Below are 18,196 nucleotides of genomic sequence, written 5' to 3' on the forward strand. Positions count from 1 at the left end.
ACTACTGGGGGGGCCTGCTAATGGGGGGCATACTACTGGGGAGCATTCAACTGGGGGCACTGCATAGTGGACCGTACTACTAAGGGGACTGCATAGGGGGCACCACTGCTGGGGGACATTGTGTAAGGGACACCGCTACTGTGGGCATTGTGTAAAAGGGTCACTACTGTGGGCATTGTGTAAAAGGGGCACTACTGTGTGTCGTAACATAAATAAGAGACACTACTTTATGGTGTAATGTGAATCAGGCCCTATGTGCGGTGTAATGCTAATAAGATTGTGCACTGTGACTCCTAGGGCCGTAGCCCACTTTGTAAACAAGTACTGTGACTCTGCTGGCCGTACCCCACTGGGTGGGTGCACTACTTTTCATTTCTGCCACTGCTGTGTGGCAATGTGTCATAGATGTGCTTTATACTGTGGTGTCTGTGTCGTTGTGCCGCTGCTTTGTCGCTTAGTAACCAGTCAGCTCACTGCAACCTTTGGCCAATAATGTTGAAAACAATATTATAAGCTGTGATATGGTCTAAATTGACTGGAAATTAATGTTATTGAGGTTAATAATACTCTAGGAAGAAAAAAAAGACCAATTTATGTGATTTTAGCTTTTTTTGTCAATTTTTGTAAAAAAATCCAAATCCAAATCCAAATCCAAATCCAAAGCCAGTCACCGCAGTTTGGCAAATCCAAATCCAAATCCAAAGCCGGACGACGAATTAGAACCAAATCCAAATCCAAATCCGGCAAAAATGGTCCGGCGCACATCCCTAATATAAATAACTGGTAATAAATAAATGGGAGGGGGCAAGTATAAAGGGTCAGGACGGGGTGGGGATCGAGAGAGCTCCTGAAGGTGTGGGCCAGCTATGATGTCTTGTACCCATGGTATTTTAGGTTTATTTGTAGGGGTGCCCTCTCCATATGTGTATTGGCACTTATCTTTATCCACACCAGAGTAAAAAGATTGAAGAGACACTCACCAGACTTTGTAAGACTTACATTTAATCTATCATCAAGGAAGACAAGTTATAAATCAAGTTTAGTAATCCCCTCTCAATGTTTCCTTAGTTATGACAATCAGGCCCCCATTTACCAACGAAGGCAAATACCAGCGGGTTTTTTCGTTTAATATCACTATGATACTAACAAAAACTTACACTGGTATTTACCAATACTTACCTCTCTGGCGAGGTCCCGCGAAGTCCAGCGAAGTCCTCATCCTCTATGGGGTCCTCTGCTGGGCTCCTGGCAGCCTATCACTGCCTACGACGGGGCTCCGGTGTTATGCACATGCACAACAGTCCATCTGCGAGTGTGCATGACACGGGGACCCGGCAGTGCCTGGAAGGCTTTGCTGAAGCCGGAAAGGCACCGCTGGGTCTCCATTACCGGCAATGGTATGAATACCCTTAAATTACTAGAGAGAAATAATCGCTGTCCAGACAATAATTGTGTTTCCAACGCACAAAAGTTCTTATTGTAATAAAAGAAAGTTACACGCTTTCATCTAGCACAATTAGCGCAAAGACAATGAAATACAGAATATGATACAGCCCAATACATACGCATGCGCACTGGTCCCAGCATACAGTCATAAGTCCAGAAGCCTGTGGTCATCCAAGAAAGAATGGCTGTATACTAAAACCAGCACACAAGCTATATACCCTCCCAGAACAAAGAAACTAGTTAACAGGTTTCCATTGGATCTTAGTCATGGACATTCTAGTATGATGCAGGTCATTGGACAGTTCATATAGCATCACTAGGGGTATGTCCCAGTTCCTCAGATGTTGATTTCTGTGGTTTTTCTGCCGAAGAACTGGTTTAAACTAGTAAAAAACACTTCATACATTTTCACATTCTAACCACTAATTTCATATTGTTCATATCTTGCGAACGCATGATGCGATTTCCTTGCGGGTCGAACCGGAAATCTGCAAACAAACAGTGCTTTAGAATATCATGATATGTTTACTGGCTTATGTACCTTAAATATTACATACATTACATTTCACAGCATAAGTATTCGCTAATATAACCTCTAATATTAAGCCTTTAATGTATGTGTAAGTGTGAGAATATTGCGTATAGTCGCTGTGTAGAGTGCTTTGATAAGCAGCGCAACTGTGCGCTGTACGTCTTGTATAATATATCCATGATTTAATGTGCGTATGGGGTATGATAGGACTTTTAGCAATATGCGGTAGCAATGCAGGTGCACGACGCTAATAATAGCATATTAGCATCGCACACAATTGTTTCATGCTGACAACGCAAGATGGCGTCGTCAGGGGCAACATGTGATGGCGTCGCCCGATATTAACTTGAGACCTGGTCTCAGCCAATCATCCGGCTTTGACAATTGGGAGCACAAATAAAAGATGGCAAAAGTGATGCTGTGACAAGGATATAACCCCTTTAGCGAGCGCTAAAGGGGTTATGTTTCGTTGGTAATGGGGGCCACAGAGAGCAGTTAGCAGAAGAGTCAAGGGTATAAAGGAGTGTGAGGGATGTATGAGAAGGGGTGAGAGGTGTATGTGACAAGGGGAGAGCAAGAGGTGTATGTGACAAGGGGAGAGTGAGGGGTGTATGTGACAAGGGGAGAGTGAGAGGTATAGGTGACGAGGAGAGTGAGGGGTATAGGTGACAATGGGAGAGTGAGGGGTATATGTGACAAGGAGGGAGCGAGGGGTATATGTGACAATGGGAGAGCGAGGGGTGTATGTGACAAGGGGAGAGTGAGGGGTGTATGTGACAAGGGGAGAGAGAGAGGTATAGGTGACGAGGAGAGTGAGGGGTATAGGTGACAATGGGAGAGCGAGGGGTGTATGTGACAAGGGGAGAGTGAGGGGTGTATGTGACAAGGGGAGAGTGAGAGGTATAAGTGACGAGGAGAGTGAGGGGTATAGGTGACAATGGGAGAGTGAGGGGTATATGTGACAAGGGGGGAGCGAGGGGTATATGTGACAATGGGGGAGCGAGGGGTATATGTGACAAGGGGAGAGCGATGGGTGTATGTGACAAGGGGAGAGCGATGGGTGTATGTGACAAGGGGAGAGTGAGGGGTATATGTGACAAGGGGAGAGTGAGGGGTATATGTGACAAGGGGAGAGCGAGGGTTGTATGTGACAAGGGGAGAGCGAGGGGTGTATGTGACAAGGGGAGAGCGAGGGGGTGTATGTGACAAGGGGAGAGTGAGGGGTGTATGTGACAAGGGGAGAGCGAGGGGTATAGGTGACAAAGGGAGAGCGAGAGGTGTATGTGACAAGGGGAGAGCGAGAGGTGTATGTGACAAGGGGAGCGTGAGGGGTATATGAGAGCGAGAGGTATATGTGACAAGGGGAGAGCGAGGGTTGTATGTGACAAGGGGAGAGCGAGGGGTGTATGTGACAAGGGGAGAGCGAGGGGGTGTATGTGACAAGGGGAGAGTGAGGGGTGTATGTGACAAGGGGAGAGTGAAGTGTATAGGTGACAAATGGAGAGTGAGGGGTATATGTGACAAGGGGAGAGTGAGGGGTATATGTGACAAGGGGAGACTGAAGTGTGTAGGTGACAAATGGAGAGTGAGGGGTATATGTGACAAGGGGAGAGTGAGGGGTATATGTTACAAGGGGAGAGTGAGGGGTATATGTGACAAGGGGAGAGTGAAGTGTATAGGTGACAAATGGAGAGTGAGGGGTATATGTGACAAGGGGAGAGTGAGGGGTATATGTGACAAGGGGAGAGCGAGAGGTGTATGTGACAAGGGGAGAGCGAGAGGTGTATGTGACAAGGGGAGAGTGAGGGGTGTATGTGACAAGGGGAGAGTGAGGGGTGTATGTGACAAATGGAGAGTGAGAGGTATATGTGACAAGGGGAGAGCGAGGGGTATATGTGACAAGGGGAGAGCGAGGGGTATATGTGACAAGGGGAGAGCGAGGGGTGTATGTGACAAGGGGAGAGCGAGAGGTGTATGTGACAAGGGGAGAGCGAGAGGTGTATGTGACAAGGGAAGAGTGAGGGGTGTATGTGACAAGGGGAGAGTGATGGTGTATGTGACAAGGGGAGAGTGACGGGTGTATGTGACAAGGGGAGAGTGAGGGGTGTATGTGACAAGGGGAGAGTGAGGGGTGTATGTGACAAGGGGAGAGTGAGAGGTATAGGTGACAAGGGGAGAGTGAGAGATATAGGTGACAAGGGGAGAGTGAGGGGTGTATGTGACAAGGGGAGAGTGAGGGGTATATGTGACAAGGTGAGAGTGAGGGGTGTATGTGACAAGGGGAGAGTGAGAGGTATAGGTGACAAGGGGAGAGTGAGAGGTATAGGTGATAAGGGGAGAGTGAGGGGTATAGGTGACAAGGGGAGAGCGAGGGGTATATGTGACAAGGGGAGAGCGAGGGGTGTATGTGACAAGGGGAGAGTGAGAGCTGTATGTGACAAGGGGAGAGTGAGGGGTATAGGTGACAAGGGGAGAGTGAAAGGTATAGGTGACAAGGGGAGAGTGAGAGGTACAGGTGACAAGGGGAGAGTGAGGGGTATAGGTGAGAGGTGTATGTGACAAGGGGAGAGCGAGGGGTATAGGTGACAAGGGGAGAGTGAGAGGTGTATGTGACAAGGGGAGAGTGAGGGGTATAGGTGACAAGGGGAGAGTGAGAGGTATAGGTGACAAGGGGAGAGTGAGGGGTATAGGTGACAAGGGGAGAGTGAGGGGTGTATGTGACAAGGGGAGAGTGAGAGGTGTATGTGACAAGGGGAGAGTGAGGGGTATAGGTGACAAAGGGAGAGCGAGAGGTGTATGTGACAAGGGGAGCGTGAGGGGTATATGTGACAAGGGGAGAGTGAAGTGTATAGGTGACAAATGGAGAGTGAGGGGTATATGTGACAAGGCGAGATTGAGGGGTGTATATGACAAGGGGAGAGCGAGGGGAGTATGTGACAAGGGGAGAGTGAGAGGTATATGTGACAAGGGGAGAGTGAGGTGTATAGGTGACAAGGGGAGAGTGAGGGGTATAGGTGACAATGGGAGAGTGAGGGGTATAGATGACAAGGGGAGAGTGAGGGGTGTATGTGACAAGGCGAGATTGAGGGGTGTATGTGACAAGGGGAGAGTGAGGGGTATAGGTGACAAGGGGAGAGTGAGGGGTATAGGTGACAAGGAGAGAGTGAGGGGTATATGTGACAAGGGGAGAGTGAGGGTATAGGTGACAAGGGGAGGGTGAGAGGTATAGGTGACAAGGGGAGAGTGAGAGGTATAAGTGACAAGGGGAGAGTGAGAGGTATATGTGACAAGGGAAGAGGGGTATAGGTAACAAGGGGAGAGGGGTATAGGTGACTAGGAGAGAGTGAGAGGTATAGGTGACAAGGGGAGAGTGAGGGGTATATGTGACAAGGGGAGAGTGAGGGGTGTATGTGACAAGGGGAGAGTGAGAGGTATATGTGACAAAGGGAGAGCGAGAGGTGTATGTGACAAGGGAAGAGTGAGGGGTATATGTGACAAGAGGAGAGTGAGGGGTATAGGTGACAAGGGGAGAGTGAGGGGTATAGGTGACAAGAGGAGAGTGAGCGGTGTTGGTGACAAGGCAAGATTGAGGGGTGTATGTGACAAGGGGAGAGTGAGGGGAATATGTGACAAGGGGAGAGCGAGAGGTGTATGTGACAAGGAGAGAGTGAAGGGCATATGTGACAAGGGGAGAGTGAGGGTATATTTGACAAGGGGAGAGTGAGGGGTATAGGTGACAAGGGGAGAGTGAGGGGTATAGGTGACAATGGGAGAGTGAAGGGTATATGTGAGGGGTATAGGTGACAAGGGGAGAGTGAGAGTTATAGGTGACAAGGGGAGAGTGAGAGGTGTATGTGACAGTGGGAGAGTGAGGAGTGTATGTGACAAGGGGAAAGTGAGGAGTATAGGTGACAAGGGGAGAGTGAGGGGTATATGTGACAAGGGGAGAGTGAAGTGTATAGGTGACAAATGGAGAGTGAGAGGTATATGTGACAAGGGGAGAGTGAGGGGTATAGGTGACAAGGGGAGAGTGAGGGGTGTAGGTGACAAGGCAAGATTGAGAGGTGTATGTGACAAGGGGAGAGCGAGAGGTGTATGTGACAAGGGGAGAGTGAGGGATATAGGTGACAAGGGGAGAGTGAGAGGTGTATGTGACAAGGGGAGAGTGAGGGATAATATGTGACAAGTGAAGGGGAGTAATTATCAAGAAAAGAGTATAAACTGGGGACTACAATGGCACACACAGCCCAGAGATACATATATTTCTTTAAATCCATCTTTGTTATTATGTAGCTCTGTGCTAAATGCTTTTCCCTTGCCCTATGACAGTGTCTCCTTTTTCAGAAAAAAATCCAGGTATCACCAGAGCTCTGCAGTGCAGTCACTTGTCTGGAATCCCTGAGAGAGCAGAGATTAGATCTGGTGCTGGCTGCAGTGAAGGAGTTAATAAGGATGAGACAGTCTACCCCAGCCCGGATCCCACCCCAGGGGCCGGCTCTGCTCCCTGCTCCTCCTCCTCAAAATTGCCAGGACGGTGTTGCAGCAGCAGCAACAGCTTCATATGTGCAAGTGGAGGAAGAGATGGGGCTTCGGTGACCCGGGATAAGGAGGAGGTAAGTGGCCATCTCCACCTCCATAGTACATAGCAAATAAAGCAGCTCAGGGCCATAGTACATGATGTTTGTGTGCATAGATAGTGACACACGCTGTGACCTGTTACTTTATACATGTGCACTGTTATCTCCTATTAGTCTCCGCTGTGTACAGTGTGCACATGCATGTGTCTTATATAGGTGCTTTCTGTGTCTCTGAAATGCCAGCTCGTGTTGTTTGTGTGCTGCTGATCATGCCCTTTTAATTACCCCTCTCAGGGGTATCCCTGTGTTAGATTTTCCCTGTATCCTCCAGTGTCTTTGTACTGAGCTTATTAATCTTTGCAGCTATGAATAGGTTTTCTTTTAAAGCTGTTTGTTTTGTGTCCATACAAAGAGCTGAGAGGCCCATTAACTATTTGCACCCTAGAAGTTGTTGTATCTGAGAATCCGGAGAGCTGAAGTCATTGGAATGTTGTCCTGATTGCTCCCACATGTGGGCACCTTGGGGGGCAAGGGTCTGTCATTATGTTACCCTGCAAGTACTGGGTGACCACAGGACATGTGTTTTCTGGTATATAAGTCCAATCATTTGTAGGCTTACTATACAGTTATATATAAAACTTTTTTACTGCTTTTTACTAAATGATGTAATACAGTTTACACTTATTATTTTTTTTTTTTGTATGTAACCCCTGGTCACTTCCAGAAAGGAAATACATGTACTCCTTCCCAAAGAGATCATGATTTATGTCCTTAGCTCATTTGTAACCAGTCTGACACCAGAGCATGCAAATGACCCTTTCAGTGAGCCTCCAAAATTAGCCCTCCTAGTAAATGTTTACCCTTCCTGCATTTTCCTTATATTAAGTGTCTCCTCTCTGGCACCGGACCCAGTGTTTGCATTAATTCCACTTTCCAGGCGCTGTCAAGATTAATGTGGTTGCAGCTGGTTTCCATGTATGTTGCAGGCTGTATTCAGGGAGTGAGGGGGAGTGTATGTGTGTGTGTGTGTGTATGTATGTATGTATGTATGTATGTATGTATATATATATATCATCTGTGCTAAGGGTCATTCTCTGCTTATTTGAAGCCAACCTTATCCACCTATATGGGGGCTATTATAATATATGCAGTTTTTCAAGTATCTATCCGGTACGCATTCTATAATGAATTTACATGCTCTGCTTCTAAACAAAATACTACACTATATTTGTGTTCTATCTGGCTCAGCTTGAGCCCCTCCTATTAAGGTTTTTCTGATACTTTTGGAGTGCCGTATCCATCCCACCATATGGAATCCCAGTAAAAGAACCACAGATAAGCTTTAAAGATTTATTATTCGGTATGCACATTTTGTTTTGAGCACGTGCATTTCTTACTTGTAATACCACACTATCAGGTGCTTGTTTTTTCCCAATTCCACTTCTAGAAATATATATATATATATATATATATATATTATATTTATTATTACTTTTTTTCACTGTTAAGGGAATCATTTTGTGTTAGAGGATGGAGTACATAAATGATACAACATATAAACAATTTATAATAATAAATCTTTGGTACTTTAAAGATTGAAGTAATGGTTAGAAATTTACTACCTAAAAAGACAGGAGAGGTGCAGAAATTTAATTTCCAGTGGTCAAATGGACACACAAGTCCAGTGAATGAACTATTGACTTTAATAAAACAAAATGGGATACTTGTAGTAATTGGCTGAGAAGTGTAATGCTTATTTAACACATTAAACCTAAAATTGTTCATTAGGGATGGCCGTTGCCCACCAATGCTTTTGCCATTGATGGAAAAGAGCGGAGGAATGGAGCCTAGCCCTCCTCCCTTCTGTGATTTGCCCGCCATTACCCATGCAAGGATGTCCATCAATGGGTGCAAAGCATTGAGGTTAATCACTGATGGTACTATTGATGGCTACTCCACCAATGGCCATCCCAAATGTTCATTCCCTGGCTAATCCATTGACTATTTCTGTTTTCTTGACCCCTTTGGGTGCATGCTGACACATTTTCTGGTCCCTGGAAGTATAGTATCTGGTAGATGGTGGGTTTTCAATTGCTTTTTAAGGTGCACTAATTAATGGGCGCCCAATATTGCAATTCATTTGCTTTTGGACACCCATTAATTATCGAGCTTGTTGCGCCCAATTAGACCGTGTTAAACAGCTAAACACTTTTAAAGTCCTGGTTAGGGTGCGCACTGTCCCGAGGAGACGGGTGCATTTCTGCTTGCCTCCTCAGGAGGGGGTGAGCAGAAATTTCGGTGACTATTCGCGCCTGAACGGAGCAACAATTGAATTGCTCCATCCAGCACTGACAGCCGCTGGCGCTAACAATTGAGTCTACCCTAATGTGTCCATACCATGTTGTGCAGATGTTTGGGTTTTTATGGTTATGTTTAATTTTTACAAGCCTGTCATTAATGGGTTGTAAAAGTTGTCTATCCGATGCTAAGGAGGCATGTTTACTGCTCTTGTGGGGCTGCTGAAAGTAACTGAAGCCTTTTTTTTTTTTTTTTTCCTGTACTGGTTTCCCAAACTTGCTGCACATGTTCTACATTGGTGTTCCTGAGGGCATAAAACTAGATGGCACAGTAGGTGAAGATTTTACTATGAGCTGCTTCTCTTGCAGTCAGGGCTGGGAATCCTGCAGGCTATAGGCCTTATGCATGTAGCGCAGCACATTTTTGGTAGGTCACGTTTTAAGGTTTGTTTCCTTTTACTCCAGCCCTCTTCCAGCAGCTCTGTGCTTGTGTAAATGAGACTGGCAAAGCCTGAAAGGGGAGACCAGCAGCGGATGTCAGGACAGCAGCTGAAGTCTCCATGGCAATATGTGTGTGTGTGGCAGGCCCAGGCTCTGGGTGCTGAAGTGAAGGGCTCTCAGGAACACAAATGTACATTTATTGTCCCAGCTGCTAGAAGACTGTACAATAAGCTCTCACTTTCATTGCAACAGATGCTTCCAGTGCATTGAGTTCTGTATAATATGGTTCTCACCTGAGTATGTAAAGGATAGTATTGTTACAGCTGCCTTGTTGTGTATTCTGTTGTACTCCGTACTATAGCAGGTCACCTCCTCCACCGATGTATTGGTAAATAACCTTTTTGCCACGTCTGTGAGGGTGACATGTGAGCTGTAACACTTGTGGGAGTGTATCTGGTGGGGACACAGAAGCTGCTCAGGGAATTGTGGTTTTCTGTCCTTTGGGGATCTTGTTGCACTAACTGTATAACAATTGAAAAATGACCATTTGTCACCGTTCTGCTCTCTGTGCCGCCTGGTGTGAGTCTCTGAGCTTCCTGTAACAGGGAATGATGCTGCACTGCAATTATTATAGTCTGCAGGCTAGCAAATTACCTTCCCATCAGCATTAAATGGTGTGTGCGCAAAGCTAAATTTTTCCAGATGGTACACCAATGTGTGTCCATGTGTATGTATATTATTAGTGTGTATGTGTAATATACATTACATTTTTTTTCTTTAAGATCAGCTTCCTTTAATGACCTGTGCCATATGTGTACTTTCTATAGTTCCTTAATATAGTGGGTTCCAGAGGGGAATTTGTCACCTTTTCAATAAACTACTAATGTCATTATGGCAATACATAAACCAACACTTTATTGTAAGGCATTTTGTCAGCTCCAAGGGTGTCCAATCTCCACAGCCCTTATCTGGGGATGAGTTTTAGCAGGATTCATCTGAGATTTGGCATTCGTAAGGAATATCTGGCTCGATTCAGACCCGCTCGCTAGGATGCGTTCACTCGTAGCCAGCCGATGTTCGCATTCTGCGCATGCGAGAACCAGCGCGAGAGATCGGGAAGCATTTGCTCGCTGCGCATAGACAGCCCAGCAGAGTGAGTGACCGGAGAAGCCGTTTGTGGGTGGTGACAGGGGCTGGACATTATAAACGGGGGAGTGGAGGTGCGAATTCTGGCGTGTCCTAGCGTCTTAACGGAGTTTTGGAGGCATGCATAAATAAGAGGCAGCATCATAGTACACGTCACCTGGCTGGTTTTACACTGAAGTGCTTGCCATATGGTCGGCCTCAAGTGCTGCGATCGCATCCGATGATACCCGATGTACCGTTGGTTGCAAACACCTCCTGGAGATAACATGCACAAGTGGGCATCTTATGAATAGGCTAGTGGGCGTCTGCATACTCAAAGCGATCCCACACCAATACATAGTGGGTGTGCTTATGCCTTGCACACACAGGACCATCTGCTATACAATGGCGAGATTTATCATTACATGCTGCATGTAAGTAGCAGCACAGCAGGTGGGATGATGTGATGAACAATGGCCGGCAATGACAGATCGGGAGTACACACCACCGATGTGTATAATATATCATTATAACAGTAATGACTTTAATTTGGCAATAAGATGTAGTGGGTGCGATTCTGCTGTCGTCCGATCAAGGCCCGTATTCAATTGCTGGCGAAAAGTCCGGGACTGCCGGACTTTCCGCCTACATCGCGTGTTTTTGGAGAAAACACTTTCCGTGCGCACGCCCGCTTTTCACTCTATTTTATTCCAAAGTACGCAAAAATGCGTCCCGGCAAAACTCAGAGGCGAAAAGTGCTGTCAGATTTGGGGACATCAGCCTGACACCCCCGAAAAGATGCACTGACATGGGGGATCACTATGGATACCCCCGAATAGCCCTGCTGAAGGTATTTGGGGTGCTTAAATGCTGTAAATTGCTGCTAATTAGCGTCTTTGCACAAGCGGTGAAGAATAGCATTTAGCAGGGTTTTTGTTTTTTTTTGGCAAAAATAAGTTAGTCCCAGCAAATTTGGGGTACTTGAAAATGGGTGCAAGCATGGTTAAAAATTGCTAAAGTGAGGTTTTAAAAAATGCACCTGCAATAAAAAAAAAAAAAAAACTAGGGTATACTTGGGGGACGCCCTGGAGTCTATTTTGCTAGTTTTTAAGTTTGTCCCTCAACTTTTTTTTTTTTTTTTCACCCCCAAAACTAAAGTACTTTTTGGGGGTGATCTAAAGTAATTTTTTTTTTTACTTTTTTTGGACGCAGTTTACCTTTTGGGGGACTGTCCCAAGGCTGCAGGTGTGTTGCCGCAACTTTGCACCCTAAATCCCCAATTCTGCACTTTTTTCCGCCTCCATTCAAAGGCGAATCTTTTCCGCTGGTTACAAGGCGCAGACTTTTCGCACCGGCAAAATCTTTGCAATTGAATACGGCAGAAAGTTTCCGACATTGGCGTAAACGTTTCGCTGAGAACGGCTTTTTGCTGGCAATTGAATACGGCCCCAAAACTGCAAGATTGCTGAGAATCTCTGTCTACCGCCTGTTCAATGGAAAATTGGAGAAATATTTGCACAGAATACTTTGTAGATACAAATTGCTACAGTTTCCTGTAGGATAGGGAATGGTGTTCTGTGGTAAGAAGGAATGTATTAAAACTAAGGGGCATATCCAATTAGGCGCTGGGGATAAGCTCCGGGTTCTGGCTCCCAGAGCTATTTGATTATTTAGCATTTTCCCTGCGCGGTAAAACGCGGTAACCCATAAATTCCGCTTAAAATGCTGTGCGTTAAATCCCAGTGGGGCTTAACTCGTGGGGACGCAGAACCCAATTTAATAAGTCTGAGCCAAGAATTAGCTATGGGGATATGCCCCTAAAGCTTTACGCCATCTGAGGATGGAGTAAACCAGCGGGATTAAACTTTGGTAAATAGGGGTCCGCTCGTAGTCTCCATTGATAATAGTTCTGTAGGATATTTCTGTGAAATCTCCTGCATTAGGCTCTTAGTACATAGCACTGATACATAAAATTATGCAGCAACTGGCGTTTCTGTATAATTTAATGAAAAGACACCTTGATAAATAGGCTCCCAAGTTTTAATTTTAATAATAATAATAGTCACTGAACAGGCCAGTGTATAGCCGTACCGTGAAAACTCATTTTCAACTTTGTAGAGTTACAAATCTAGCCAGTGTGGTCCTTAACCTGACTTATGTATACTAATTAATTACATTTCTAGATTTCGGTTCAAACAAATATTGGTCAATCTTTAAAACAGTCAATGATAGGAAATCTACATGCTGACCCTAAAATAAAGAGCATCTTGTAGTAACACCACAAATGTGTAACTGTTTCCATACCATTTAAAAGGTGCCGAGTACCCTCCTGCTCTACCTAATGTTTTTATCTTTATTATGTCTTGCACTGTGGAAAGCATTTGTTATATATGACTTGTTCAGAGAACATGTTTGCAGTAACCTATAGCAATGAATCTGCAATTATCTTTATTTGATCTTCTGCAAATCGAGAAAAAGTAAATTATATATAATTATATATATTTTATTTTGTTTCATGGTACAGGCTGTAAATAACTCTTTTTTTTTTTTTTTAAGTTGTCTGTGTGTTTAGTTTGTACCCTCTGGACCTGACCTGATCATATCGGACCCACACCAGTTACCCCGCTAAACCGTTGTCGCACAAATAAGGGTATTATGGGACATAAACAATGGCTCCCTTGTCGTTCCACATCTCTTTATTTGTGTAATGTAAATATTGAGAGTTGGATTGAAATCAAATGGAGCCAAGACAGGAAGCCGCTCCATGACTAGCCGTGAACACATAAGTAGCAGGGAAACCGGAAAATAAAATCCTTTTTTCTTTGTGTGGGAATTGTTGCTTTCCATATTGAATTGTTATCTGCTACCTGCTGAGGAAGGTGAAACAGTAGTAGAATTTAGGAGAGGCCCCGTGTGCCCCCCACCTCTGAGGCACATGTACTAAGCAGAATCTTGGACTGTGCCAGCGTCTACTGAGCATACGCTGAACCCCCAGCGCATGGCACCCGCGCCATTCTTCCAGTGATTTCTGCAGCGCCGATGGACAGGTAAGTATCGTCTATGGGTGTGCGGTGTGGTCCTCCCCGTACGAGACACTCATAGTGGGCTGAGCGAAAGTATGCAAGTTGCTCATGACAAATGGACTTGCGTACAGCTGTGCATCAGCCCCGTGTACCGAATCTCTGTAATCCAGGGGCGTATTACCGGCCAAGGGGGCCTGTGTGCAGCTGGCCCCCTCCTTTCCTGCTGTGTCATCTTCCAAGTTATATTTTGGAAGATGGCGCATGGGCACAAGAGAGCAAAGGCACTGGCCTAATTCCAGAGTCTGTTTTCACTGTGCGGCGCCATCTTCCTGAAGATGTCACTGGGAAGATGGCGCCACGGAGTGGGAGGGACCCGTTTGCCGGCACGAGCTAAGTATACTCTTGGTGTAGGGGGTGCGGTGTGGGGAGCCCTGGGCCTATGTGTACTGCACCCATTGTAAATAAGCCTATGCTGTAACCCTCCACTAATGGGTGCCTATTTTCAGCTGGGGATCCGGCACACAGTCAGTGGGATGCTGCTTACGTGGCCCTGCGTCTCTTCTTTCCCGGCAGTGTCACCAGTTAGCTGGCTGCGGGAGTGGAGAGCTGAGATGTTGGCAGTGAAGTAAATGTGGAATGTGGAGGTGCGAGCCCACGCACGTGCCTCCTGCGGTTTTTGTACCAAGGGGGAAGGGGGAAAAATGGAGAATAAAATGTTTTAATGGACCTTTTTTAGATGTTTTAACTTTTTATGCTATCTTGTCACTAAGTGGAGCGAAAACGGGATGCAGTCAGGAAGTCGACTGTCGCAATGCCGACCGCCAACTTCCCGACTCTCAAATCTTGACAAGGTACTAATGACAGGCATCAAAATCCCGACACCTGTCATTAGACCTACGCCGGAAGCCTGATGCCCGGCATACCGAATGAAGGTAAGCCGGGCGTGGACAGCCGCAGGAGGGGAGCGTTAGGTTTTAGGGCTCCCTGGAAGACTTAGGGTTAGGGACGACAACCCCCCCCCCCCGGGAGGGTTAGGTGTAGGCTAGGGAAAGGGGGGGTTAGGGTTAGGCACCCCACCGGGAGACCTAGGTTTAGGCAGCGGGGACGGGTGGGATAGGTTTAGGCATTTAGAGGGGGGTTAGGGTTAGGCACAAGGGGGGAGGTTGGGGTTAGCACCCCTAAAGGAGGGTTAGGGGGGAGAATAGGGTTAGTTATACTTACCTTTACCTTATACTTATCTTTTTAGCTGTCGGAATCTCCACCCCGGCCGGCGGTATAACATACTGATTCCGTGTTCTCTAGTGGGTTTTTTTTTTTTTAAACAAATGTATCTTTATTGAAAAAATATATATGTACATGTTAGTAATTTAGCATAACAATAAAGCAAATGACACCACACAGCAGTCCTCCTCTTCCCATGTTATATTCAGAAAGGCTCACTTCACTATCTACCGCTACTATCATATGTTTACATTTAGTGGCATGTATGTACTTAGTGATTCCCCTGGGTTACTGAAAAGACAGACATGCTTAGCCTTCCTGTGACTACAGTGCAGTTGATGCCTCTTATCTGGGATTAATCTTCCATCTCCTCCCTAGCTTTCAATACAATTCCCTAACTGTATTGGCATTTCCTTTCTCCGAGCTACCTCCAGTGTGTTGAGGATTTTCATCCCCCCAGCTGTTCAGCAGAATGCACTGAAATTGTTTCTGTGGTTCAGTGCGAGTCCATAGTCCAGGGAGACTTGTACTCTTCAGCACCTCCGTGCCGCCCCTTAAGTAACAAATAGATGTTGGTTTTACTGTATGAAATGTGTTGAATGGTTAGGTTTGCTGGCGAGATGTGGTTTGTGTCCCATGCCCGGGCAGAGTGGGATTCTGAGCGGGTGAGGGTAGGGGTACTCCTACTTTCTCTTGTGATGAAAGGATTAAGGCCAAACTCCCTGCCCTCTCAGATCCTCCATCCGCTTACTACTTCCGAAACAAGCTAACCATTTGTTTGCTGGGCATTTAGTAATGGTGTATTTTGTTTGCTGGCTGAGGAGTAATGGCTACCTGATTCAAGCGATTATCGTGCCAGTATTTTCCATCTTTTCCACAATCGCCCGTTTCCCGCTGCTATTTATACAAGGATAATCTATGGATCATTACTCAAGTGTTTGTGTGGGGATGGTACGGATCCCAGCGGTCAGAATCCCGACTCCGGCATCCCGACCAGGTTAGAATGCTGACGCCCCCAGGTAAGTAATCCTAACCTAACCCTTAACCCTACGCCTAACTCTACCCGCAGCCTAAACCTAACCTCCCCCTCCCACTAGTACCTACCTAACCCTCCCACCCCGCAGCCTAACCCTAACCTCTCTCCCCCTAGTGCAGCGGTGGGGAACCTTATTTCTGCCAAGTGCCATTTGGATATTTATAACATAATTTGTGGGCTCTGTTCAGGTCATGCCATGCGGGGCCACAATCGCCAGTGATTACAGCAGGGGAACTTTAAGGGCAGCGGTGTGACCGTCTGAAGCGCGGTACTGCTGCATAGATTCTGGCTGCAGGGTGCCATTCAAGGCACCCTGCTAGCCAGGTGAGGCTAGCAGAAAAAGGCTCCTAGATTTTTTTTTTGAATTTCAAGTCCCGTCTGCGGTTGCCTCTCAGGGCTTGACAAATGATTTTACGGGCTGGACGTTCCCTGTCCTAGTGCCTAACCCCAGTACTTACCTTCAGGATGCCGGCGACGGTATTCTGGCTGCCGGAATCTCAGCAGTTGGCATTCTGGCCGCTTCGCGTGTGTGTGTGTGTGTGTGTGTGTGTGTGTGTGTGTGTTTGTATATATTTCCCTAATGCTTTTTAGGAATTCATGTTCTATGTTTAAATTTTCCGCCCTCTTCCCTAAGGTGTGGTAACTCCTGCCCTGTGACCGTCCTGCTGGTGTCTGTTTCGTTTTGCTGCCTGGTTGATATTAAGGGATAAATTTACTAAAGTGAGAGGTTTTAGAAGAGATGTTGCCCATAGCAACCAATCAGATTCTACTTGACATTTAACTAGTAGCTTCTAGAAGATGATAGCTAGAATCTGGTTGCTATGGGCAACATCGCTTCTAAAACTCTCTTCTAAAAACTCTCACTTTAGTAAATTTACCCCTTAGAGCAGTTTGCTAGAGTCTTGTTCCTTATGGAAGAGCGCATGAGCCAATTCTCACCGCACACTGACTAAATGCTTGTATGAACGATCACTTTGGGCTTTGATGTGAGTTAAGCAGTAGAATATCGGAAAGCATGCGCCATGAACAGTAGAATAGAGAGAGAGAGAGAGCAGTACAAGGCGGAGGTGGAACTTCGGTTTCTGTCTCTCTATTCATATTACAGTGATTTGTAAATGCTCTGGTGGGACATCTAGAAACCATTGTGGGTTCTTTTCTTGTGTTAAACTTCTGCAAAAAACAAATAGCTTATCCCTCGCACATCTTCCCTCTGGCTAGAGACCTGCTAGCCTTGCTTTACCTCCCCCTCAGTAACCATGCCAGATCTGCTCCTGCTCCTTTCCGGTTTACACACACAATAGTTCACAGCTATAAATACTCATTAGTTTGGGCAGACAGGGTGGGTGAAAAGTGTGGAAACTCTCCCCTCCGGGAGGTCTCCACTTGTGAGAATACGTACAGGAGACCTCAGATGTCACCTTAGCTGCAGGCCTGCCTATTGTACTAATCATCCTTCACATTGTGCGGCTCTACAGCAGAATCTGGGAGCCAATGACGCCGATGGGATTAAATATTAAACCCGTCCACCCCTCACTCTGCTCACCTGCAGACCTGTTGAGCCAGTGTGACAGCCAGTCTGCATTAATGAAACCTAAAAAGGACCCTACAGACCAGTTTTGCTTTTTATCCTACTTCTGATGTGCACACATGTGTACAATGATGCACCACACAGCCGTAGCTAGAGTTTTTGGTGCCCTGTGCCAGAGAGAGCATTGATGCCCCCCCTTCCCCCCATTTTTTAAATAGGGACATAAGATAGTGCACCTGAAAAAGGGCCAGGGAAGAGATAGGGGAGGCCAGGAAATGCTGGGGATAAAAGAAGAGGAAGCTACAAGTGAGCATGATAATAAACAGGAAAATTGACAGGCCCAAACAGCGCCCCCTGCCCTGCGGTGCCATGGCACTGGTCGCACTACCCTAGTTACGGCCTTGGCACCACATACTGAGAAGGCTCAATAGCCTATGTCCTGCTGAGTTTCAGTCAACAGTGCAAGAGTTGGCTAAAGTTAAATACTTTGTTATACCCCTCACTGATGCTCACTATTGTATATAGCTGTAAAGCTTTCAGTTTAAATATTCAGCCCACTGCAATCGCCAAGTGCGCTATTTTTTTTTCTTGGCACCCCATAGAGGTACACTGGAACATCAGCTTTTTTTTTTTTTTTTAAGTATCAGAATTATCAGTTCTGTGTGTGTGTGTGACCCCCACATTGCGAATTGTTGAATAGTCCCCCCCCTGCTCCACAAGGGGAGCAAGATGGTGGTGTTGCAGAGCTTGCAGTGCTACATGGGAGAATATATTCACAGGCTCTGTGTGCGAGAGAACTCTATTCCCTAGGCAATGTTCTAATTTCTAAGCCAGTGGAGTCCAACTCGGGCCATCCAGCTGCAGTGGAACTACACATCCCAGCATGCCCTACCACAATTTTAGCATGCCCTAATAGCACAACTGGATGGCCGAGTTTGACACCATTGTATAAGCAAAGTCTAGTACAGGA

General features: G+C 46.2%; 1 protein-coding gene across 1 annotated transcript in view; it reads left to right on the top strand.

The window, feature by feature from the left end:
* The first annotated feature begins 6,505 nt into the window (after positions 1–6,505).
* The window catches only part of SH3BP4 (SH3 domain binding protein 4), a 30,600-nt gene continuing 18,909 nt past the window's right edge, over positions 6,506–18,196 (top strand). The window contains exon 1 of the mRNA XM_088476435.1: positions 6,506–6,591. The gene's annotated coding sequence lies outside the window, so the exon portion shown is untranslated. The remainder of the gene's footprint in view (positions 6,592–18,196) is intronic.

This window comes from Taudactylus pleione, unplaced genomic scaffold (assembly GCF_031769625.1).
Source record: "Taudactylus pleione unplaced genomic scaffold, aTauple2 ptg000188l, whole genome shotgun sequence".
In the NCBI taxonomy this organism is placed as follows: domain Eukaryota; kingdom Metazoa; phylum Chordata; class Amphibia; order Anura; family Myobatrachidae; genus Taudactylus; species Taudactylus pleione.